Source organism: Hyla sarda, chromosome 6 (assembly GCF_029499605.1).
Source record: "Hyla sarda isolate aHylSar1 chromosome 6, aHylSar1.hap1, whole genome shotgun sequence".
NCBI lineage: Eukaryota > Metazoa > Chordata > Amphibia > Anura > Hylidae > Hyla > Hyla sarda.
The window spans coordinates 138,884,671-138,911,632 of NC_079194.1; the positions used below are offsets into that span (position 1 = coordinate 138,884,671).

At 45.4% G+C, this 26,962-nt stretch overlaps 1 pseudogene; it reads left to right on the forward strand.

Moving 5' to 3' along the window:
- Positions 1–716: 716 nt before the first annotated feature.
- Positions 717–26,962, forward strand: part of LOC130276196 (trypsin-like) — a 36,073-nt pseudogene continuing 9,827 nt past the window's right edge.

Genomic DNA, 26,962 nt, shown 5'->3' on the forward strand with positions numbered 1-26,962 from the left:
GGACGTGTGTGAAGGAGACATAATAACGGGCTGGGAATGTACAGACTGCAGGGGAATAAATCTCATACTGGGGATGATTTATATGTGTGAGAGGGGGACTCCTGAATGACATGCTGGGAGTTGTAGTCCCTGTTATGTGTGTTTATGCTAGTGTTTCCAAACCAGTGTGCCTCCAGCTGTTGCAAAACTACAACTCCCAGCATGCCCTGACTGACTTTGGGCATGTTGGGAGTTGTAGATTTGCAACAGCTGGAGGCACACTGGTTGGGAAGCACTGTTCTAGCCTATTCAGCATACACATCATGTTACACCAGTGTTTCCCAACCATGGTGCCTCCAGATGTTTCAAAACTACTACTCCCAGCATTCCCTGGTTGGGAAACACTGGCATACACACACATAACAGGGATTACAACCCCCAGCATGTCATTCAGGAGTCCCCCCTCACACATAGAAATCATCCCCAGTATGATATTTATTCCCTGTAGTCTATACACCACCAGCCCCTGCAGTGTAATATGTCTCCTCACAAATAGAAATCATCCCGCCCCCTCTCAGTGCCTCAGTGCTTTCCCCGTGCAAACTTGAAACCTCCCCATGATAAATTAGGTCCTGTGTAAACAGAGCGGGGGAGGGGAGGAGCTGTGTACGTCCTCATTCAGGCTCAAGCAGGAGTGCTGTGATTGGTTCAATATGTGAGTGCTGTGATTGGTTCAATATGTGAGTGCTGTGATTTGTGAGCAATAAGGGCGGCAGAGATTTAGCACAGTAGGGCGTGGTATGGGCAGGCTTTGGGGGTGGACATTATGTTACAGACTTGAGAGGAAGTAATTTTTTTCAGAGTGAAAAGGATGATGGGAGCTCAGGCTCCATAACCAGGAAGTGCTGCTGTATTCACAGTGGCATAGCATACAAACTGGATGGGGCAGACATATAATGAAAAGTGCGGTGGCATCATGGAGTCAAGGTCTAACCTGTGGCAGGTACTTATTTTCAGATTTTTCACTATTGGGTATCTCCTTTAATGGTAGAACGGAATTGAATTATAGTATCGCTGGACGTATCACTGTCCGAGATTTATGAGAGGTTAGGAAGTTGATGGTTGTTACCGTATATACTCGAGTATAAGCCGACCCGAGTATAAGCCGAGACCCCTAATTTCAACCCAAAATCCCAGGAAAAGTTATTGACTCGAGTATAAGCCTAGGGTGGGAAATACATCATCCCCCCCTGTCATCATCCAGACCCGTCATTAACATCCTCATCATCATCACCGCCTGTCATCATCCAGACCCTCATCATCATCACCTGTCATCATCCCCTTGTCATCATCCCACACATCCCCCCTTCATCATCCCCTTGTCATCATCCCCACCCCCTTCATCATCCCCTTGTAATCATCCCACACACCCCTTCATCATCCCCTTGTCATCATCCCACACCCCCCCTTCATCATCCCCTTGTCATCATCCCCACCCCCCTTCATCATCCCCTTGTAATCATCCCACACCCCCCCTTCATCATCCCCTTGTCATCATCCCCACCCCCCTTCATCATCCCACACCCCCCCCCCCTTCATCATCCCCTTGTAATCATCCCACACACCCCCTTCATCATCCCCTTGTCATCATCCCCTTGTCATCATCCCCACCCCCCTTCATCATCCCCTTGTCATCATCCCACACCCCCCCTTCATCATCCCCTTGTCATCATCCCCACCCCCCTTCATCATCCCCTTGTAATCATCCCACACCCCCCCCTTCATCATCCCCTTGTCATCATCCCCACCCCCCTTCATCATCCCACACCCCCCCTTCATCATCCTCTTGTCATCATCCCACACCCCCCCTTCATCATCCTCTTGTCATCATCCGCCCTCAGTGGTCTTCAACCTGCGGACCTCCAGAGGTTTCAAAACTACAACTCCCAGCAAGCCCGGGCAGCCATCGGCTGTCCGGGCTTGCTAGGAGTTGTAGTTTTGAAACCTCCGGAGGTCCGCAGGTTGAAGACCACTGCGGCCTTCGACATCATCCAGCCCCCTCTCACCCCCTTTAGTTCTGTACAGTACTCACCTCCGCTCGGCGCTGGTCCGGTGCTGTAGGACTGTCCGGTGAGGAGGTCGTCCGGTGGGATAGTGGTTCCGGGCTGCTATCTTCACCGGGGGCGCCTCTTCTCCGCGCTTCGGGCCCAGAATAGAGGCGTTGCCTTGACAATGACGCAGAAGTACGTTGGCAATGAACGTACCTCTGCGTCGTTGTCAAGGCAACGTGACTATTCTGGGGCCTGGCCCGAAGCGCTTAGAAGAGGCCTCCCCGGTGAAGATAGCAGCCCGGAACCACTATCCCACCGGACCACCTCCTCTCCGGACAGTCCTGCAGCACCGGACCAGCGCCGAGCGGAGGCGAGTACTGTACAGAACTAAAGGGGGTGAGAGGGGGCTGGATGATGTCGAAGGCCGCAGTGGTCTTCAACCTGCGGACCTCCGGAGGTTTCAAAACTACAACTCCCAGCAAGCCCGGACAGCCGATGGCTGCCCGGGCTTGCTGGGAGTTGTAGTTTTGAAACCTCTGGAGGTCCGCAGGTTGAAGACCACTGCGGGTGGAGAGTTCACTCGAGTATAAGCCGAGGGGGGTGTTTTCAGCACGAAAAATCGTGCTGAAAAACTCTGCTTATACTCGAGTATATACGGTATCTATTTCGCCTCTTGCTGACCCTCTAATAATCATGTTGGCCCAGGGTGATTGTTTAGAAGTTAAATCTACCTCCCTATTGTTTTTGTGGTTATCGGGTTCCGTTCTAAGCTGTATCTAAGGTTGAGAGGTGGTATACACACAAGGCCATAGGGATACAAGATTGTATTAATAACTTATCGTACATGGATTAGTGCTTAAACGTTGATGAGAAGGCAAATATATTGATCTTGTGTGATTTTAGTCACAGAATATAATGATTTTTCTGATTTGGTCACCATATTTGTTGGTACTTTTCCTAGACCCAGTAGTTATATAGATTTAAATATCTGAGCTGACTGCAATTTCTGACATCTGGGCAGACCTGAGTGGAGTTTTGAGGTTACACACTGAATCTATATTTGGCACATATGGAGGTATATTATCTGAAATTGAGATTTTTATTGTGATAATGTAGCTGGTATTGTGTACTATTTAATGGTATTAATATCTACTCATTTTTTAGTTGATGGAGGCCATTTATGACAATAAAGACATATGTACCTAATTCAATTGTTTTGAGATATATGATGATTTGACCACATCTCATCATTTAGCCATAAGGTACGGTTTACATTTATATTTATTATTTTACCCATTCCATTCTGGCTTTTCTATCTCTTATATATATATGTCTATTTTACTATGCAATGCTATGTGTGCTATGTGTGCTGTACCTATGCACTTTACCTTTTTGCTCTTTGTATTTTGCTAAAAGGTTTGTCTGTCTGCTTGTGTCGCCTCTGTATATCCAAAGAAAGAGGGCAAAATAATAACTATATGTACTCAGTCAGGTGTGTTAGTAACTAACAAGAGATCCTATATACACACTTGAACACATATTTCTTGCATTAATCATAAACTTTATTGAAACATCAATTAGTTAAAAACAATTAAAAAAGGGACAGTTTAGCCAGATAACACTGGATTTAGTGAGGAAGGTAATATATCATTAATTATCACAAATGCAATAAAACATGACTAGTCCTAACTAAAGATTAGGGCCACTAGTATAACAAACAATAGGTTGTACATTAAAGTCATGCAATGATTACATGGATGTAAATAAGTGAATATGGAGGTCACTAAGAAAATGCCCTCCAGCGAGTGTTTAGGAGGAAAGGGGAGCAGCAAATATATGTCCAGATCAGACTGCGGGATAACAATCAGAACCCGCATGTCCTGGGCACAATGAAGAGAATAAACATAAGGCTTCCCCACTCACAAAGCACAGACTGGGAGACATAGACAGTGTACCTACCTGCACAACACCTGCACCCCAACGTCGTTTTGCCGTTTGGCTTCCTCAGGGAGTTTGACCAAATCTTAGTAAATGAGGGTATATATACATCATATCAACCAATAGGGAATTTTCACATAATATAGTTCATATATCATTCACCTGTTTAGGTGGCATGGTCCCGGTACCTGGCGCCATCTTGGCTCGCACCGCGCATGCACGATGACGTGGTGCGTCCACCGTCATCCCGCGATGTTTGGGAAAAGACTCGGGCATGCGCGGTGCGGTCCAAAGATCAAAGCAGTTTAACTGGCAAAAACAATCACAGAGAACACAATGTTTTAAAATAGTGTCCCATAGCATATTGAAATATGGATAATCCAATAAGGGGGGAGGAGAGAAATACTGCCAGCAAAAAAACTTTAAACAAAAAGCGCACTGCATATGTGTCTAACATCAGATTTCATAATACAGGATAGACGTCTCAGGCTGACAAAGAGCCAGCCCACCTATAAAGCAGAGGTAGTGTCACAGCTGGGCATAGACATACACACCCCAACAGGGGTTCAAGGCCCCTGTGGGTAAGTTACATTTTTTAGCAACAAACAAAACCAAGTTTATTATGGTTAAAGATAGTTGAACAAGGCTGTACATTTCCCGGGACGCAGCCCAGGTATCAACATAGCAATAGTAATGAGAAAACTTAAACAACTAAACACTGGTATGCGGTACATAGTAGAACAGCAAGGGATGAGCCAGGGAAGCTAATACAGTGAGAATGGATATCTGACGTCCGGGGAATAAGAGGAAGAGATCCACGGGGACCATACAGACTCAAATCTATCTACTGCATCCTCTTTAATAGCATTGAGTTTCTCCGCCAACATAATAACATTGACCCGATCCACTACCCTTGGTATGGACAAGGACGGTAATTTCCAGCTAGCTGCAATGTGTATACGTGCAGCTAGAAGAATAAACTGCGCCAGACGGAAAACCCTGTTAGGCATTTTAGTAGGATGGGCCCCCAGTAGACAAAAGGCAGGTTGCAGAGGGCATCTAGAGGAACAAACTTCTCTCAATAGTGTGACTATAGAATTCCAAAATCGTCTAACAATAGGGCAACCCCACCAGATATGATACATGTTCCCCACCAGGGGACAGCCCCTGAAACATAATGGGGAGACCGTTGGATAAATGGCGTGGAGCCTAGAGGGGACATAATAGGCCCTGTGAAGAATTTTCAGGGATGTTTCAGTAAGAGATACCTGCCAACTACCTTTACTAAGAAGCTCACAACATTCCTGCCATTTATCTGGAGTAAGTGTAACATGGAGATCGGATTCCCATTGTTGCATAAAGAGGAGTTTACAACCTTTAGGAGGAGAGTTGAGGTGTGCATAGACCAGGGAGAGCAGGCCAGAGCGGAGTGGTGAGTGTAAAGCGGTAGATTCAAAGAAGGATGAGGAGACAGTGTTATAGGGTGGGGACAATGTGGACAAAAAGGAAAAAATTTGACGAAGACGGAGGAGCTCAGAACTCGGGGGTGAGTGTTGTGTTAGGAATGCCTCCATCATCGTCAATTTGTTACGGGACAAAAAATCATGAAGACATCTGAAATTATTAGATGTCCACCACGCAAATGCCGTTGTATGGAGACCGGGGAGGAAAAAGGGGTTATGAAAGAGAGGAGTGAGGGGAGAAGCACCAGATTGTAATGAAAACTTAAACCGGACCCTTCGCCAAAGCGACAGAGAGTACAGAGTCAACAAAGCAGAAGATGGGAGACAGGAGGAATAGACCAAAGAAGAGCAGAAGGAGAATACGGAGAGATGAGGGAGGATTCCAAGCGGACCCATAGAGGAGCTCCAGAGGGGGCGTGGAACAGCATAAGCTGAGCTAGCCTGGCTGCATGGTAGTATCTAGCAAAGTTCGGTACTGACAGACACCCCAATCTTTTATGGAAATACATAATTTTCCTCGGAATACGGGGGGCTCTACCACGCCATATAAAACGAAACACATCTCTTTGTAGGGCTCGTAGATCAGCAGGCGGGACAGGGATAGGGAGAGAGCGAAACAGATAGAGAAGACGGGGGAGCACAACCATTTTAACGGTGTGAACCCGTCCCAGCCACGACAGGAAAGGCAGGTCCCAGGATCGAAGGTCAGAACGAATAGATTGAAAAAGCGGAGGATAGTTAGCCTGATACAACGTAGAGATAGATGGAGTAAGGACAGTACCCAGGTAGGAAAGTTTAGAGAGAGAGTCTGGGAAGCCAAAGTTCAGATTGATCAATTTTTGAGTGCGATGTGGGACATGGAGGAAGAGGGTCTCTGATTTGGAGTTATTTATTCGTAATCCCGAAAGGGCTGAGAATCGGGAAAGGATACTAAACAAATTAGGGAGGGAGACAAGTGGGTTGGTGATGGTGAGAAGTAAATCATCTGCAAATAAACTAAGTTTATAGTGATCGGAGCCTATCCTCGCTCCCGTCACATCAGGGGAAATGCGGATCGTGGCCGCCAGGGGCTCCATCGCCAGCGCAAAAAGAGACGGCGACAGGGGGCACCCCTGACGGGTGCCACGGCGGATCCTGACCGGGGAGGGAGAGATAGCGGGCAGTTTGAGGAAAGCAGAGGGATTGGAGTATAGCAAGCTGAGAATGTGTACAAAGGGGCCTGGAAATCCCATGTGACAGAGCACACCAAATAGATAGGGCCAGGTGACGCTATCAAAGGCCTTCTCGATGTCGAGGGCCAATGCCAGTAGGGGTATGGATTTCGAGGAGCTCCAATGATGAATGTTCAAGACTTTACGGATGTTATCAGGAGCTTGACGGCCCGGGATGAATCCGACCTGATCGGGATGGATAAGACGGGGGAGGATGGAATTAAGTCTATGGGCCAGGATAGATGTTAAGATTTTGGTATCAATGTTTATCAGGGAAATCGGTCTATAATTAGAAACTAATTGGGGGTCCTTTTGGGGTTTGGGGATGATGGCAATATGTGCATCCAGGTACTCAGAGGAAAGGGTAGAAGCAGAAAACATCTTGTTATACAAGGACATCAAATGGGGTAGTAAGATGGGGGCGAATTTTTTGTAATAATGGGCTGACAGTCCATCCGGACCAGGAACCTTCCCCAATTTAAGGCGGGAAATAATATCAGTGACCTCCACCTCAGTTATAGGGCCTGCCAGAGCCTCTTTATCATCAGAAGTGAGAGAAGGAAGATTTGCAGAGGCAAGAAAAGAAGACAAACAAGAGGAGAAGTCAGGCGGAGGGTGAGGTTCAGAATACAGACGGGAGTAAAAATCATAGAAAGCCTTGTAGATGTGTTGAGGGTGTGAGGAGTACGAACCTGGGTGAATTTGTAGTCTGTGAACATAGTTGAGCATACGTCTTCGTCTCAGCTGGCGGGCCAGCAACCGGTCCGGTTTATTAGCGAATCTATAATAAAGAGCTCCCGTCCAACGGATAGCCCGCTCCACCCGGTGAGACAAAATCGCATCCAACTTCAGCTTAGTGTCACGGAGAGCCTTATAAAGATATAAAGAGGGGTGTAACTGGTGGGCAAGGGACAGTTTAGATAGTCTATGCTCTAGGACTGTGACATATTTATCTCGGTCCCTCTTGATACCAGAGGCTATAGCAATAAAGGTACCACGTATGTGTGCTTTGTGAGCCGCCCACACCCAGATGGGGTCACTATCAGGAGTCGAATTCATATCAAAATACGACTTCAGAGAGTCTGAGACCTGTTGCTTCACCGCTGGGTTAGACAGAAGAGCCTCATTCAATCTCCAGCTAGACGGAGTGGTAGGGCGACCCACAAGGTCCAGTACAGTCAACACCACATCATGATCAGACCATGAGGACAATATGTGTCTAGAATATAACAGGTAGGGTAGAGTAGTAGTATTAGTAAGGTTCCAATCTATGCGGGAATATTGCTGGTGAGAGGGGGAGTAATAAGAGTACCCACGGGCTGAGCCGTTATGCTCTCTCCAAGTGTCCGCCAGGGACAACGAACGAAACTGGTCTAACAGGGTACGGTGCTGGGCACCAGAGCGTCTGAAGGGAGCATTAGAGGACCTATCCAGCTTGCCATTTAATACAAAATTAAAGTCACCCGCCCACAAAAGCACATCATAAGAGAGGGAGGACAGGTTGGAGCATAAGGATAAGAAAAAGGAAATAGGGTCAACATTAGGTGCGTAGGAATTCACCAAACATACAGTTTTACCGTATAACATACCTAGTATAATCAAAGTACGACCCTCTGGGTCGGTCTGTATGGATGACACTTCAAAGGGAAAAGAGTTATGAAAGCAGATAGCAACCCCACGGAACTTAGTATGAAAAGAGGAAAGATAAAACCTAGAGTAAGCAGGATGAAGGTGGGAGGGGAAAGAAGAGGGAGTAAAGTGAGTTTCCTGTATACAGATAACGTCTAGTTTATGACGCACATAATCTTTAAATGCCTTCCGGCGCTTAGAGGGGGAATTGAGTCCCCTCACATTATGAGATAAAATACGACACATTACCCCCGAAAACACATAAAGCTAAGCAACCCCCCCACATAGCAATAGATATACTAAGAGCCAGCCCCGGACTAATACCAAGCAATGAAGGCTTCCCTGAGGGCTCACAAGAGCCTGAATGCAATGGTGGCATACCACAAACCACACATTAAACTGACAGAACAGACAATACAAAACAAAAAAACAAAGAAAAGAACATGGAGAGTCACAACCCACTCCAGAGTGGAGTGACATACTTCCATCTTGGGAGTTGAGAGAACATGCAGTCCAGCCATCACCTACTCCTGCATAACACGGATGGACAAGGACTGAGCAGAGATGAACAGGAACTTAGTCCACCAGTCCATCCAGGGAACAAGGCCATATGGAAGTCAGGTAATCCGCTCTTCGGCCCGGGCTTGGGTGTCGGCTGGGCGAGAAGTGGAAGGGACCACAGTCCAGGTCCGAGCAGGGCGTCCCTGGCGTTGCGGTAGTGGGGGTGCATCGGACCAAGCGATGCGCTCTTTAAGAAGAGCCTCCTGCGCTGCGGCCAGGGAACGGACCGTGTAGTTGCGGGACCCAACTTGAAAGGAAAGGGAAAACGGGAATCCCCATCTATATTTGATCTGCTCACGTTGCAAAGCCAGGGTAACTGAGCGCATGGAGCGCCTCCTCTCCAGCGTGGAAGGGGCCAGGTCCGAATAAATCCGGACTTCTGGGGGCATTCCTTGTAGCCGTCAGGATCAAGTCCCGAACCTCCGCATAGTACAGCTTAAGCACAACATAGTACAGCTTAAGGACTATATGGTCCGAAACGCGTCGGCGTTTCTGCTATGATTTTATCTCCCCCCTCTATTTTTGTTCACTCAATTTTAATGGCTTGAATTAAAATTTTGCATTTTATCCGTTTTCCTGGGAGCTGGACCCTGCCCTCTTTCTTCATCCCAAGTCTTCACTCCAAACGTGCGGTTGGATGTTGTCCGTGCTTCCTACCTACATTTGAAATCCTTCTCTTTTCAAGAACTCATATGGTGGTGAGCTGGTTTTCCATTTCCATTGACTTTTTGCTAAGAGTATACTAGGCTGTTCTACCAATTGGCACCACCTCAAATAGCAACTATAGTAGATAATATATCAGAATAATATCGACATAATTTTATTAAAATTCATTATGTACAGCCATATTCATATAATACACAGTTACTGATGGCCCTACTAAATAAAGTGACTAGTGCTCAATTACTGATGATAGGCAATGGATTCTTCATGCGTCCAAACTCTATTGAACCAAGGACCAATCTTCAAAACCCTACGGAATATGCAAATAAAAAAGAAAGAAAAAGAATGAGAATTAAAATCATTAAAACGACAAAAACTAAAAACAGGATCAGATAACAATATCTCATATTAATGGAGGAAATGATACGGAGATAGCGATGCCAATGAGCAAATATTCACAGGAACAGGGCAAAGCTATTATGTTCATTAAGGCCATAGGGAGTGGTGGTTCTCACCTTATAGATCCACATCGTTTCCCTCTGTGCCCAAAGTTTTCTCCAATTCCCTCCCCTTGGCCCAGGTACCACTCTGTCTATACCTCTCACCTTGAGAAGAGTACTGTTGCAGTCGTGGTACTGACGAAAATGACAAGGTATAGTCTTTAACTTTTGTAAGTCTGTTTCCTCTCTGGCTGCTTTGATTCCTAGAACGTGTTCCTGTATTCTTTGACGAAATTCCCTGCAGGTAAGTCCAACATAAATAATGTTACAAGGACAGGTGGCGTAATAAATTACTCCTGTGGTAGTACAAGTGATAGGGTGTGTAATCACATATCTCTTGTCTGTATTTGAGTTCCAAAATTAATTTGTATTTTCCACATTTGGACAGGCTACACACCCCCCACAGGGTCACCTCTGTTTGCATTTTAGGAACCATCAGTATTCCCAAAGGTCATCTATTGGATATCACAGAGAAGCCATAAACCATCTATGTGAATTCTCACCACAAGAATAAGCTTTATGTCTAATGTGTACCGCTTGCAATATCATGTTTTGTTGTTTTGCTATCTCCTTGCTCCGCCTACTATACAGAATAGAATGAATTGTATGAAGGCTGTATGCCTGTGGGGGAACATACTGCCAGCCTAATGTGGGGGGACTATACTGCCAACGTAATGTGGGGGACTATATTGCACCTAATGTGGGGGAACATACTGCCAACGTAATGTGGGGGACTATATTGCACCTAATGTGGGGGAACATACTGCCAGCCTAATGTGGGGGACTATATTGCACCTAATGTGGGGGACTATACTGCCAGCCTAATGTGGGGGACTATACTGCCAGCCTAATGTGGGGGAACATACTGCCAGCCTAATGTGGGGGGACATACTGCCAACGTAATGTGGGGGGCTATATTGCACCTAATTTGGAGGAACATACTGCCAGCCTAATGTGGGGGGCTATACTGCCAGCCTAATGTGGGGGACTATGCTGCCAGCCTAATGTGGGGGAACATACTGCCAGCCTAATGTGGGGGGACATACTGCCAACGTAATGTGGGGGGCTATATTGCACCTAATTTGGAGGAACATACTGCCAGCCTAATGTGGCGGACTATATTGCACCTAATGTGGGGGAACATACTGCCAGCCTAATGTGGGGGACTATATTGCATCTAATGTGGGGGAACATACTGCCAGCCTAATGTGGGGGACTATATTGCACCTAATGTGGGGGACTATACTGCACCTAATGTGGGGGAACATACAGCCAACGTAATGTGGGGGACTATATTGGACCTAATGTGGGGGAACTATACTGCAAACTAAATGTGGGGGAGCTATATTGCCAACCTAATGTGGGGGAACTACAACCTAATGTGGGGGAACTACAACCTAATGTGGGGGGGAACTACACTGCCAACCTAATGTGGGGTGTAACAAGACTATACTACATGCCTGGACTGTTAAAATAGCTGGAGTTATTCGCATGGATATTGTATGAGAAATGCCATTACCAGAGAATGCAGCCGGTTGTATGATTCCACATGAATCCTTTGTGCTCTGAATAGGTGGCCGCCATTTCGGGACTTTGCACGTGTTCGCGGCCATCTTGCGCACGAACAGCGGTGTTTGCCCGTCAACGCGTGGAACTAAAAACGGATACGCAAACAGGCGAACACCGCTGAAACCTCCATGTGCCCAGAACTTCGGGCTGGAACTACCGAACAACCGGCCGCTCGGTAGTCATACTTGTGACAGATCCTAGAGTCACCCTGCCTACTTGGATGGACTTGAGGACATCACTATTTGTACCCCTCAGTTTATGTTGTCTAGTGACATAAAGCTCAGAGTTAAAATACTTTTATTTACTGTTTTCATACACTTTCTGTGCACAATACACCTTTTGCACTCAAGGCACTGATTAGGGAGAGCTAATTACCTTTGTTGGATTATCTCCCAGACTATCTGTCACCTGTATTGCCTTTATTGGATTATCTCCCAGACTACCTGTCACCTGTATTGCCTTTATTGGATTATCTCCCAGACTACCTGTCACCTGTATTGCCTTTATTGGATTATCTCCCAGACTACCTTCCACCTGTATTGTCTTTACTGACCCTTCCCCCTGTGATGTCCTTCCTATAAAAGAAGACACTTGTTCCACAATAAACAGTTCTTCTTGACCCTTCAAACATAGTCTCGTCTCTTTCTTGAAAGGGGATTATTTGGGAATATTACTCTTTTTACAGCTAAACCTGACTCTCCCTCTGGATATCATGAATAGGAGTATACCAGCTTTACTTTGACACAGCAGCTTGCAGGGAAAAGGACGTCATCAACGGCTGATACCCTCTCTCTACCTGGGTAGCCGTTACATGGGGGAACCACAACCTAATGTGGGTTAACTATACTGCCAACCTAATCTGGGGGAACTATACTGCCAACCTAATGTGGGGGGAACTATACTGCCAACCTAATGTGGGGAAACTATACTGCCAACCTAATGTGGGGGGAACTGTACTGCCAACCTAATGTGGGGGGAACTATACTGCCAACCTAATGTGGGGGAAACTACTGCCATCCTAATGTGGGGGGGACTTATACTGCCAACCTAATGTGGGGGGGGGGTCTTATACTGCCAACCTAATGTGGGGGGGAACTATACTGGCAGCCTAATGTGGGGGAACTATACTTCCAACCTAATGTGGGGGAACTACAAACTAATGGGGGGGGAACTATACTGCCAACCTAATGTGGGGGGGAACTATACTGCCAACCTAATGTGGGGGATCTATGCTGCCAACCTAATGTGGGGGAGAACTATGCTGCGTACAGTCCACTAATAAGATATATAAGTGTGCATAGGAATTTGTTCATAGTTTTTTTTTTTTTTTTTAACTATAGTCCAGCCCTCCAACGGTCTGAGGGACCGTGAACTGGCCCCCTGTTTAAAAAGTTTGAGGACCCCTGATATAGTGGCTGGCTGACGCTGCTTGGATGAGGCGGAAGCCTGAGGAGACCATATAGTGGCTGAATGACACAGCGTGGAGGTGTTGGCAGCATGAGGAGACCATATAGTGGCTGAATGACAGCTTGGATAAGGCTGAGGCATGAGGAGACCATATAGTGGTTGAATGACACAGCGTGGAGGTTTTGGCAGCATGAGGAGACCATATAGAGGCTGAACGACACAGCATGGAGGTGTTGGCAGCATGAGGAGACCGTATAGTGATGATATGGATGATATGATGATATGGCATGGATGATAGTGGCTGGATGACAAAGCATGGATTAGGCTGAAGCCTGAGGAGACCATATAGTGTCTGAAAGACACAGGGTGGAGGTGTTGGGAGCATGAGGAGACCATATAGTGGCTGAATGACAGCTTGGATGAGGCTGAAGCATGAGGAGACCATATAGTGTCTGAAAGACACAGGGTGGAGGTGTTGGCAGCATGAGGAGACCATATAAAATAACATTAATGCTTATGAAGAAATCTAAAATCCCATCCCTTCCCCAATATCACGCCACACCCCTACCCTTCAATTCCCTGGTTGAACTTGATGGACATATGTCTTTTTTCGACCGTACTAACTATGTAACTGTATAGTGGCTGAATGACAGCTTGGATGAGGCTGAAGCATGAGGAGACCATATAGTGGCTGAATGACACAGCATGGAGGTGTTCGCAGCATGCGGAGACCATATAGTGGCTGAATGGCACAGCCTGGGGTTGGCAGAAGCATAAGGAGACAAAATAGTGGCTGAATGAAACAGCCTGGAGGTGGCAGCAGCATCAGGAGTCCTGAAAGTGACCCGGTGACAGAGTGGTGCGGTGGGTGGCAATACCAGTACCCGGTGATGAAGGTGGCTGGAATGTTTGTAACTGGGGAGCAGAGCCTTAAATCTGTTTGGCACTATCCATATTTGTGAAGTGTTGGTGTAGCACCATGGTCAATCTACTCTGATGCATATAGCATTGGTGGGTGGAAATCCTGGCTGATCCATGTCTGGTTCATCTTCACAAAGGTCAATCTCTCCACATTTTTCGTGGACAGACAAGTTCTCCTTGGGGTGACTATGGCCCCCGCCGCACTAAACACCTGCTCTGATGGCACATTACTGGCCGGGCAGGACAGCTTTTAAAGGGCAAATTCTGCTAGTTGCGGCCATAAATCAAGTTTGGCTGCCCAGAAGTCCAGCGGTCCTTCAAGGTTTGTTGGCATGGCCATGTCAAGGTATGCCATCACCTGCTGGTTCAAGTCCTGCTCCATGTCTACCTGCTGCTGATGAGTTGTTTCACTATGCGGGTGAAGAAAGGTACTCATCAGTGACTGTAGACTTAGGCTGCTGCTGATGGAGCTGGTACTACTCCTGGCACCCCTCCCCTCCCCAGCAGCCAGGGCAGTGGAAGGTAGCGCAGAGGGCCGCACGAGTCAGACCTGCAAGTGGATGGAGGATGGCATCGGCCAACTGACTACGTAGGGTCTCTCTGTAGTAGGTCAGTTTATCCTCCCTCTCAGTGGGTGTAAAAAAAGGCCCCCATTTTGTGCCGGTAGCGAGGGTTCAATAAGGTTGAGACCCAGAAGTCATCCCGCTGCCGAATTTTGACAATTCGGCGGTCACTACGCAAGCATCTGAGCATGCATCGTGTCATTTGTGCAAGTGACTTGGAGGGACTCCCTGCCTCCTACTCCACTGCATACTGCCATGGTGTGTCTGGGCCCTCTGTCTCACCTTCCTCAAAACCCTCTAGCTCCTCTAGTTGATCATGCTCCTCCTCTCCTGTCAGATGACTAGAAACACCGCCCATCTCATGTAACCTAAACTGTGCTCCACTGTGCCCCTCATCCTCCTCCAGTTAAGCCCCCACAGGGCTCATGTGGCCGTGAGATGTAGGCGCAACATCTCCATTGTCCTGACCAGCCATCGTCTCCATTGTTTTGTAGGAAATGAAGCAGTGGAATGACGTTGTTCATCCCGTAAAACTGGCGACTTATATATAACTTGCCTTTCTCAAAGGGTCTGAGCAAATGGCAGGTGTCACGTATGAGCTGCCACTGGTTAACATTGAAGTTACACAGGGGAGTACCCGTATCCGCTTGGATCATCAAGAAATCGGTGATGGCTTTTCTCTGTTCGTAAAGCGGTCCAACATATGGAGGGTGGAATTCCAACGTGTGGCAATGTCACAATTGAGACTATGTTGGGGGATACCATTCTGGTGCTGCAGCTGAAGGAGGGTGTGCTTTGCAGTGTACAAGGGGCTGAAGTGCATGCAAAGTTTCCTTCCCATTTTTAGGATGTCTTGCAAATGGGGGGAACACTTCAGGAACTGCTTGACAACCAGATTTAACAGGTTTGCCATTCCGGGGCGCATGGCTCACCCTTCCTGGTTGCAGCGTGGCCAAGATGTTCTTCCCGTTGTCGGTCACCATGGTTCCCATTTCCCATGGTTTTCGTGGAGTAAGCCATGCTCCGATTTCTTTACGAATGACTTTTATCAGTTCCTCCCCTGTAGGCAAGGCAAACCATGTGAAGAACAGTGTGACACTGCTCTGCCCTGCACACATGGTATGATAAAGGGCCACTGAGACTTGTCCGGGCAATGGAGGCTGAGGACACTTTGGAGGATGAGGAGGCGGAGTCGCACACTGTCACAAGACCAACGGGCTGAGAGCGTAAAGGAGGAAGCGGTGTGACCTGTCCAAGTTGGGGTTAGGTTGTGGCTGTGCAGGAACCACATTCACCCAGTGAGCCGTAAAGGACATGTATTGTCCTTGACCGAAGTTACAGCTCCAGACATCGGCACTGCCGTGCACTTTGGTACACACTGACAAGCTCAAGGACTGGCCCACCTTCTCTTCCACAAAATTGTGCAGGGCTGGTACTGCCTTCTAAGCAAAGAAATTACGGCTTGTCATTCTCCACCTCGGCTCGGCACAAGCCATCAGTTCTCTGAAAGGTGCAGAGCCCATCACTTGAAAAGGGAGGGACTGCAGCACCAGCAACTTAGACAGGAGCACATTCAGCTTCTGCACCGATGGATGAGTGGGCGCATACTGTTGTCTCTTGGACATGGCTTCGCGGATGGATTGTTGACGGAATGGCTGACTAAAAGTGGGAGAAGCAGGAACATCTGGAGCGACAGAAGGAGGGTATGACACACAGCTCCCTTCGGCTGAAGTGGTGGAGCCTTGGCTGACTGAAAGAGGGAGCTGCATGCCACTGGGTGATGCAACAGGCTGGACTAGTACATCGGAGCCACGGTTCTCCCAGGCCGCTTCATGGTGGCGAAGCATATGTTGACACAGGGCCGTGGTGCCAACATGCCAACATTGAGACCCTGGCCACGCTTCACCTTCTGTCGACATATCTTGCATGTGGCTATGTGAACCTCCTCCAGATGCTTGATGAAAAACTGCCACACTGCCGAGTAGCTGATTTTCCCACCAACAGTCCGCACTAATCAACTGCTACTGCCGCCGTCTCCAGGAACTCCGGGGAAGGTAGGCCGCCGCGAAGCAGGTGGTCTTCCCCGGACACGTTTGGCTCCAGAATTTCAACTTCTGCCACCATGCTGACTGCAAACCATGCTACCGCCTTGCTGGCTCAGCTGCTACCTCACGGGCAACCTGCAACTCTCTTCTCCTGATGATGTTGAAGCCCCTTCTTCACCCAGCTCCCAATTGCGATCGGCTTCATCATCATCAACAAGTATCTGCATGTCACTGATGTCCTCCTCAGGTTCCTCAACAGTGTCTGCTTCAGGACCCTGAACCCTGGCAACACCGCCTAACACGTCCCTCTCCTCATCACTACTTGCCCGCCTAGCGGAGGAAGCGGCGGATGTCTCCTCCACTTCTTGGCTGGGCAGTAGCTGCTGACTGTCCTCTATTAGATTGTCCTCAGTGAATAGCGGAGCTGAACCCACAGCATAAGATACTTCTGTAGGAGAGGGAACAGCATAGGACAGAGGCAATGGGAGGACAGGGACTGCTCCCGGGCCATACAAATTGAGGGTTGTGTCTGAGGAACCCACCGACTGTTGACTGGGGGTATCAGATGTCACTTGGGATGAAGTGGATAACCGTGTTAACCAATCGACGACGGCAGATGAGTTGCTGGCCGAGACTCGACCGCTAGCTGATAACGGGAGCTCAGGCCTGTCACTGCGACTCCTGCTGCCACTTGCCCCTAGTCTGCTGCGACCTCTGCCTGAAGGATTTAGGCCTCTGCCACTCCTCTGTGCACGTCCTGACACTTCTCTGCCTGACATACTTAGTGGCCCTCATTTACTTAGAAAATCGAGTTGTAAGTCTATGTTGCTTTCTTACCTGATTGCTTTTTTCCCCTGGTATTTATTATTATGTTGCATCCTGTTTGACGCACTGGGTTTTGTTGGTTTTGGTTTCCAACTCCTCTGAGTTGTCGGGAAAAAATCCACAACAATTCAACAAATTCGGGTTGGAAACCTTTATAAATACGTGGGAAAGCTCAGAAATGTCGGGTTACGCCCCTTTTTCGGGTTTGGGAGAATCCACATCGGGTCCGTTGGGAAAAAATGTTGCATCGTGTCGCAGACTGGTGCACGATGTCTGCGACATGGCGCAGACAAAGATGCGCCAAAAAAAACCGACAAAACAAGTCGCGTTTACAATAGTAAATGAGGGCCAGTGTGTATATGAGGGGAGTACAATACGCTTCACTATGCTTAAAACAGTATTTTTGTCTAGAACAGCAGCAGGTGTGCACTTTTGGCTGTCCTTTCACAGAATCTACCTACTAATAATGTGGCCTCAGGACACATAGGGAGGTGTCTAAACTACGCAACAATTTAACCCCACCGGGGTTAACAAATACCTCTCTATCCTATGTGTCCAATAAAACGTAACTTTTAATGTAAATTAATTTATAAATGGTGAGAAACATACAATTTAAAAACCCAGCCCTAGACGCGTATGCAGAAATTTTTGGATGATGGTGGCCTCAATAGAGTCTCTGAGTACTAATGTTGAAGGTGTTTATAATTACACCACTCCTACTAGAGGTGTTATATTAGCATCAGTCTCTATTGTGATAGTATACATCAACAAAGGAAAAGAAATGTTAGCATTGAGTATGTAGCATTGACTTGGGCTAGGTAGAAGCACCTGGAGCAGGGATGAATCCAGGCTGCTTCCCGTAGATGAGAACCATACAGAAAAAGGGAATCCAGCTCTCAGGATGTGGATGAGGATAAGACGTAGCTTTTAATATCTCATGTTCAAATGATCCAAAATCGATCACAAACCAAGAAAAAAGGGGAAAAAGGGGGGGGGGGAGGACAAGCCCCTAAAACCAACACGCCAACGCGTTTCGAGCTTCAAAAGAGCCCTTAATCATGGCTAAAAAAGAATGGTAGAGACAAGGTTTATATATGCTGGTGGAAAAAGCAAATGAATGATCGCACCTGGTTGCGACCGCAAGACCTCGGGCTGGAGTTTCCAGCGTGTGACGACATATCCGGAAGATTCCTGATTGCACACTGGAAACTAATTAACGTAGGTGCACAGTATGGTGAAAATATGGCACCTGTGGTAACCTATAGCAATCTGGGTCCAAGGCGCTATGAACTAGCCCCTCATGGAAGAAAAAATGCGTGCATATGTGTGGGGCAGCTCCAATAGCGCACCACAGACCGTAGCATACCGCCAACAGAGTATTGACCCAGGAAAAAGCAGACACTGAATATTCACAAGTATGTCAGAGCTATAGCGATGTATAGAAATGATAATAAATGGATAAATGAAAGCAATGATGATATTATAATTACTGCAGTAGCCACTGACAATTTAGATTAGGATTTGAAATGTGACTGCGGTCACTGTAGTAACCCCTAGCAATGTAAACCATACATATGCCTATAGTTAAAAAATAGAAACAGAGAAAAGTCTATATACAAATCAAACATAGCCAATACCACACAGAAGGAAATCAATGGTATGTCCATGAAAAATAAACATATCAAGACATGGTGTCCATGCAAATAAATATGTAAATTAACATTGAAATTGCTGCAGTAGCCACTGCCAGCATGGAGAGAATAAAGGTCATGGCTGCAATCACTGAGGTAGCTCTAAGTAACATGACCAAACAACATCTGATCATATATGTGAAAAACATAATATTAGAAACGAATGAATAAATGAGTGGATAAAAGTACTCGTGTATCAAAAATGCATAGAGTAATGATATGCTAAAATAACATGAATAGTTAATTTTAAAGTGGATGCATAATATGATATGAGTGTGGAACCTGTGGTAAACTGTGGCAACCGCGGCGTTATAAACTGGCCCCACATAAAAGAGAAAGAAAATACTGTATGTATAACACAAGATACATACATATGTGAAGGACAGTTTCAATAGCGCACCACAGACCATATTAGGCCACCAACAATGTGTAAAAAAATAGACATTATGTGTTCACAAGTATACCAGGACTAACACAATACATAGAAATAGTAAATAGATAAATGAAAACAAAAAAGTTATTATGATTACTGCAGGAGCCACTAGAAAAATAGATGTAAAATGCGGCTACAAATACTGCGGCAACACAGGGCAAGCATGTGCCTGGACAAAATAAAAAGATGGAAACAAAGAAACTTAAAATACAAATGAAACATAGCGAGTACCGCACTAAAGGACACAGATGGTATGTCCATGAGACACAACATAGTGTCCATACATATGGGTTTGCTCATACTTGCTACAATAGCCACTGACAACATGAATAGAATAGAATATAGTTTAAGACTGCAGTCACAAAAAAAAAAAATCTAGATAACATAACCAGAGAGTATATATATGATCATATGCGATGTCAATGGTATTAAGAATAGATGTATAGGATAGAGGTACTCGTGTATCAAAAATGTACAAAATAGTGACATGCTAAAATAAAGTGACATAGATGGTTAATATATGTACATTAAATCATTGCGATAGTTCAGACCGTTAGGTGCACGGGAGTCCAGGGATAAAATCCAGTATGCCTCCCGTGCAAACACCAGTCTGGTCCAATCGCCTGGGGTTGGTGGACCTTCTCTATCCCTATTATAGAAATACAGGATTAATCACCCGAATGTATGTCTTTGACATGTTTAGTGAGGCCAGATGAGCTTCTGTTTACAAAGTCTAGCGGGGAAGATGTCATACCCCTCATATGCTCTGCCACTCTTACTTTAAGTTTTCTGGTAGTGCACCCTACATACTGTAGTGCACAAAGATTGCACGTTGCCAAGTATACCAGGTGATGAGAATTACAGTTCATGAATCCTTTTATTTGAAAGCTACGCTTCGTGACTGTAGATGCAAATGTGTGTGTGCTGGTGGCAAATTTACCCATGGAGCATCGTGATTGACCTCATTTAAAGAATCCTGTTGTGGATACCCACGTGGTATTGGTTTCTGTTCCTCGATACTCGCTAGGTGATAATTTATCTCTTAGAGATTTTGCCCGCTTGGCCACAAATCTGATGCCCTGATGTAATATGCTCGCTGTGGTGGAGTCTTGATGTAGCAAAGGTAAGTGCTTTAGAATAATATTTCGAACATTATCAAAGTCTACTGAATAAGCTGTGGAAAAAGTTATTTTGCTTGATGATGAATTAGATGTATGTTCGGAACATTTGACTTTTTTTTAAGTGCTATAGAGATATTGTTCTCTGCTTTTGCCATCTGTGATGGCCTTGGCTCGGTGTAGAATGGATGGTGAATATCCATGTTCTGTAAGTCGTTTATTGATTTCATGTGTGGTTTTATTTTACGATTGTGTTGTGGAAGATGCCCGTTTGGCCCTTATGAATTCTCCATTTGGCAGATTTTTTACTGTATGTGACGGATGGCAACTTTGAGCATGGAGGATGGCATTTCCAGACGTGGGTTTACGATAAGAACTGGTGTGTATGGTTTTAGTCGTGTTGTTACTACAGGTGCCATATTTTCACCATACTGTGCACCTACATTAATTAGTTTCCCGTGTGCAATCAGGAATCTTCCGGATATGTCGTCACACGCTGGAAACTCCAGCCCGAGGTCTTGCGGTCGCAACCAGGTGCGATCATTCATTTGCTCTTTCCACCAGCATATATAAACCTTGTCTCTACCATTCTTTTTTAGTAAGGGCTCTTTTGAAGCTCGAAACGCGTTGGCGTGTTGGTTTTAGGGGCTTGTCCCCCCCTTCTTCCCCTTTTTTTTGGTTTGCGGTCGATTTTGGATCATTTTAACATGAGATATTAAAATCTACGTCTTATCCTCTTCCACATCCTGAGAGCTGGATTCCCTTTGTCTGTATGGTTCTATTATGATAGTGTTCATTTGACTCATACTCATGTGTGGACTCTAAGGACACGTCACGCTATCCCACTGTGCACCGCGGGTGCGGATCACCAATGTATAAGTACGCGCTTTCTTAAAAACATATACATATGTTAATATTTCATAGCCTGCATATTAAAAGGCATTCTAGGGTTGCTATTTAAAAATAGGGTGTGACAGCAATAATTTTTAAATAGCAACCCTAGAACGCCTTTAAATATGCCACCATCCACCATCATCCAAAAATTTCTGCATACGCGTCTAGGGCTGGGTTTTTAAATTGTATGTTTCTCACCATTTATAAATTAATTTACATTAAAAGTTATATTTTATTGGATACATAGGATAGAGAAGTATTTGTTAACCCCGGTGGGGTTAAATTGTTGCGTAGTTCACAGAATCTAGGCCTTTTTTTTTTTTTTTTAAACACCAGCCAGTGATTACTTTTGTCTGCCCTTTCACAGTATGTAGGCCCTTGACAGATTAACAGGTAGAAAATAGTACACTACTTAGATGTACATATGTGGTATGCACTTATGAGGGCAGAAAAATGCGATACAATGAGCCTAAAAATTCTGTAATTTATTTTAAAACAGCAGCCGGTGATTACTTTTGTCTGTCCTTTCATAGTATTATAGTATAGTCCTTTCATAGCCTCACCTCTACCTGCACAGTGTACTGTACAGGAGTGAGGACCACTGCCGTAATAATTAGAGTGGGCAATTATATTTCAATCGGGGTACTTCTGAATTCAAATTGGGATCTGAATCTGAAAGGAATCTGACTAATCTAATCTGTAAGATCCGCCAAATTGAATCCGAAACAAATCATGGAAGATTCAATCATATCTCTTATTGGAAAAAAATAAAAATGCTCTCAATAAACAAATTCAACAAATGCTCCATTAAAAAGAGAAAAAAAAACACAGTTTAGGTCTAAGAGGATTTTGAGACATATGTGATCACTCCCATGCAAAGCACACCATGATCATGCACCAAAACAACTAAATGTAAACACTACAGAAACACATCCAAATGACGCTAAACACATTGTATACTGATGAAAAGTTATCCCTCAAGGCAACAAAAAAGTAGGTCAAAATAACATACAGAACAAAGTGACCTTCATCCATATTTTACCATGTATATTTTAGGTTATATGGATATTGATTAACTTTCCCTTGTGATATGAGGGGGTAGGGAGTGATTTCCTGATAAGTTTTTTGGGTATAAATATCAGTCGTTCACATTCCATACTCATCTTGGATCCACCATGACGTTTCTTCTGATATGTGTACTCCTCGGAGCAGTTGGTGAGTCTTGTGGGTCCTTCATTCCAGTTCCTCTAACATCTTTCTGTTCTACTAGGTTTGAGGTTCTGTTCTTTTTCTTGATCATCCATTTAATTTCTCTATATGTAATATTCATGAGAAACCAATAGTAACAGTATATTATAACGTGGTCCATTATTTCCTTCTCACTTGCTTTTGAGGATGATGATAAGATTGTAGGAGGTTACACCTGCACCCAGGGCTGGCCTTTGGGGTGTGCGAGCTGTGCGGCCGTGCAGCTCGCAGTGTAACAGGCCGGCCGGAGCAGTGGCGGATCCAGGGGGGGCGCAATGGGGCAATTGCCCCCCGGAGATTGTTGCCCCTCATCCTGTACTATAGCATGGTGGAGCAGGAGCTGTCAGCTGTCCCGCTCCACCACTCCCTCCCCTTTCTCACACCAGTCACCTTTCTCACACACTGCGGCTGCTCCGTTCTTGCAGTGTGAGTGAGCGCCGCAGGAACGCCATTGCGCCGGCGCCCGGAGATCATTACTATATATGAGGGGCACAGAGTGTTTTGCATTTCAGAGGTATAGGCCGGCATTTATCATTGTAGGTGTAAATGAAGCATTTTTGTACACCTTTTTTGTGTGTGCTGCTAATGTGTAGGAGCACCAAATTTATTAAATAGTCAAAGAGCATTTGATAAATTTTGTGCAGGTCACATTTTCAGAAATGTTTCTCTTCACATACACCAAAAAGCTAAGTCTGGGCTAGTGTAGTTTTCGAGACTTTTCAGTGGCTTTGCACTTTTTTGCGCCTTTTCACTAAAAGGTATGTATGTGGGGTAATAAGTGGGGGCGCCACAAGGTTAGCTCGCACAGGGTGCCTGAACACCTAAGGCTGGCCCTGCCTGCACCAAGAACTTCATCCCCTACTTGGTGTCTCTGAACTCCAGCTACCACTTCTGTGGTGGATCCCTGATCAACAACCTTTGGGTGATCTCTGCTGCTAACTGCTACAAGGCGTACGTTACTTCTATTTAACCTAAGACTAAACCTTTCAGTTAAAGTCCCCTATTAGCTAAGTGGAACCACAGAACAATATTGCATGTTTTATTGTGTTGGAGCCATTGATGCCTCTATGATCTGGAGGGAAGCCGTAAGATGGTGAAGAAAACATGTAATTTCACCCTTTATGTCTGAGGTGTCTCGAAGGCCCTTTGTGGTATTAGAACTGCATTAAATGGCTCATTGTAGGTTAGTGTCTCATCACAGAATTAATCTGTCTATAAAATGCTTTACTACTCCGAAGGGTAAAAGTTTCAGTGTAGCAAACTAAAAAGTTAAAAGGATACTCCGGTAAAAAAAATCAACTAGTGCCAGAAAGTTAAACAGATTTGTAAATTACTTCTATTTACAAATCTTAATCCTTCCAGTACTTATCAGCTGCTGTATACTACAGAGGAAGTTCTTTTCTTTTTGAATTTCTTTTCTGTCTGACCATAGTGCTCTCTGCTGACAACTCTGTCCATGTCAGGCACTGTCCAGAGGAGGAGAAAAACCCAATGGCAATGTCAGGAGCTCTCTTGCTCTTGACAGTTCCTGAGGCAATATACCAGCAGTTTTAAATGCACTTTGTATACATTCTGCACCGATCGCGCATCTGCGCATGCGCGTTCGGCGCTCCATAATGTTATGCATTACGCCGGTCACACTTGCACGCACGCATGGTCCACGATTCAAAATCTTATAACTTTATTGTGATTCCATCTGCGCACACTCGCACTTGAGCGCGATGACGTAGGCGGACGCGTCACGTAATTGCGCGTGCGCAGTTGGATCCACTATGTGCGCGCGTTAAGGTAATCTCAGTCACCTGTCTTATTGTTCTGTTTCTTTTTGTTTGATTGGCCAAAGATATATATACAAACACCCAGAACTAGTAGTTAGATCACTCCCTGAGGAAGCCTTCACGGCAAAAGGGCGTTGGGGTCTGGCGTGCTGCATAGGGGTATGTGTTCATTATGGTCTGATCCATCACTCTGCTGTGGGAATTTATTTTTCAGCTCACCAGCTGACACCACTTATAGTGTGGTGGGCTTTTCTTTCTTTGCCCTACCAACATTCTTAGGTGTTTTCTCTTGCCCAGCTCAGTGATGGATCAGACCAGTGCAGGCCTATTTACTGCCCTACTTTTCTCCACTGTGTCACTTTATGCTATGTGCAATATTATCTGGATGTGGCCAGAAAATTTACTGTTTACATATTGATCTGGTCTGATTGTTTATATCTATTATATGCTGCATTTCTTGCAGCCTTATAGATTGCACAAGTCACTTTAATATAGTATTTATTCTTTGCACAAACATTTTTTTTGCACATTTTTTCATCTACCTACCTATGTAGCAGCCATGATTTGTCTGTCTTGTTGCTATCCCATGTTTTAATGTTTTTAATTATGTATGTCTAATAAATATTAATATCTATTTGAATTGATTTGTTCTGGTGTGTTTATGGGAATCAGTTCCTGAGGCAGACAGAGCTGTCAGTAGAGAGCACTGTGGTCAAAAGGAAAGAAATTTAAAAAAGATAAAATCTTCCTGTAGAGCATACAGCAGCTGATAAGTACTGGAAGGGTGAAGATTTTTAAATAGAAGTCATTTACATCTGTTAAATATTCTAGCACCAGTTGATTTTACAAAAATAGTTTTTCACCGGAGTACAATTTTAATACTGTACTTTAAGGTCCATCGTTATTAAAAAATGACCTGAGGTAAACCGACTGCTGTTTCTAGTATATGCGCCAACTAAGGGACCAGTAGTAGAAGACTTTAAAGTGCAGTAGCTGAGCTGGTCTTCAGTGTTGAAGGAACCACATAGAATTGAATTGAAAGAATTAAAGAGGCAAAGACTATTGATTATAAAAACCCTAACAAAAGGACAATTTTGCTAAATATAGTCATGGAAAAATTACAAGTTTTCTTAAGGAGTTCTTCGGTTACCAGTTACCCGAAAGATACCAGCTCTGTATTTAGTGCAGACAGATTAGAAGACAAGCTAATATATTTTTAGTGACATTATATATTCTATTAGAAATTAATATGTGCAAATGTGAGTCTTCCCCCTTGTGACGCCATGCCACCTCAATGCAAGTCTATGGGAGGGGGCGTACGCCCCCTCCCATAGACTTACATTGAGGGGGCATGGCCGTGATGTCACGACCCCGCAACCCGCACCCAGAATTCGGAACTAAATGTTCAGAAAGCTGGGGCAGTGGAGTACCCCTTTAAGTGCTATAGTCTTCAGTCTTCTTACTGTTCCATATTTTCTTTTAGGAGCCTTCAGGTCAGACTGGGAGAACACAACATCGCACCGAGCAGTTCATCAACTCCGCCAAGGTCATCAGACATGGAAGCTACACCTCCAGAACCCTGGACAATGACATCATGTTGATCAAGCTGGCCTCTGCCGCCACCCTCAACTCCTACGTCAAGGCTGTCAGTCTGCCCACTGGCTGCGCTGCTTCCGGAACCAGCTGTCTGATCTCCGGATGGGGCAACACCCTCAGCAGTGGAAGTAAGTCATAAATCAGTACGGTGAATGACATTTGGTCAGTGGTGAGTGGAATACTATGGTTGCTACCTTAGGTGGCACAATCCTATAGTGTAAATTGTCTGCAATTTACTCTAATACATTATATTAGTTGTCTGCATAGTCTTATAATTTTATGTCACCTATAACAGCACACCAAGAATGGTCAGAGTGAAACGTTGTAGAATAGGAGCGTGGTCTGATGCATGATTTCAAACAAAATGGGGCTTGGAGAACTATATGGTCTTGTGCCAGGATAAGGAACTGATAGATAACCTGGTAGGACAAAAGATTTGTTTTGGAGAGGATACAAGCTACTCTTTAGTAGAAATCATCCTATAAAGCTGGCCATACGCACTGTTGTGTCATCGGCTAAACCCACCGATTTAGGTAGGATCAGCCAATCATTTAACGCATATAGGGGCCTCCCAACTGCATCTCAATGGCAGGTCGGGAATGTTAGATTTTACCATGCTTGACCATTTAGTTCGTTATTTAGGGAAATAAGCTGCCTTCAGAGGGGTCTGACTTTTTTTCCTTTCTCCGTTTAAAAGAACATGTGTATGTAAGAATCTTAAACCTCAATGAAAGTCTATGGGAAAGGGGCATGACGGCCGTCATGCCCCCTCCCATAGACTTGCTTTGAGGGGGCGGGCGTGACATCACGAGGAGGGGGGGGGCGTGAACAGGGAAGCTTGCACCCAGCATTCGGAACATTGAGTTCCGGACGCTGGGG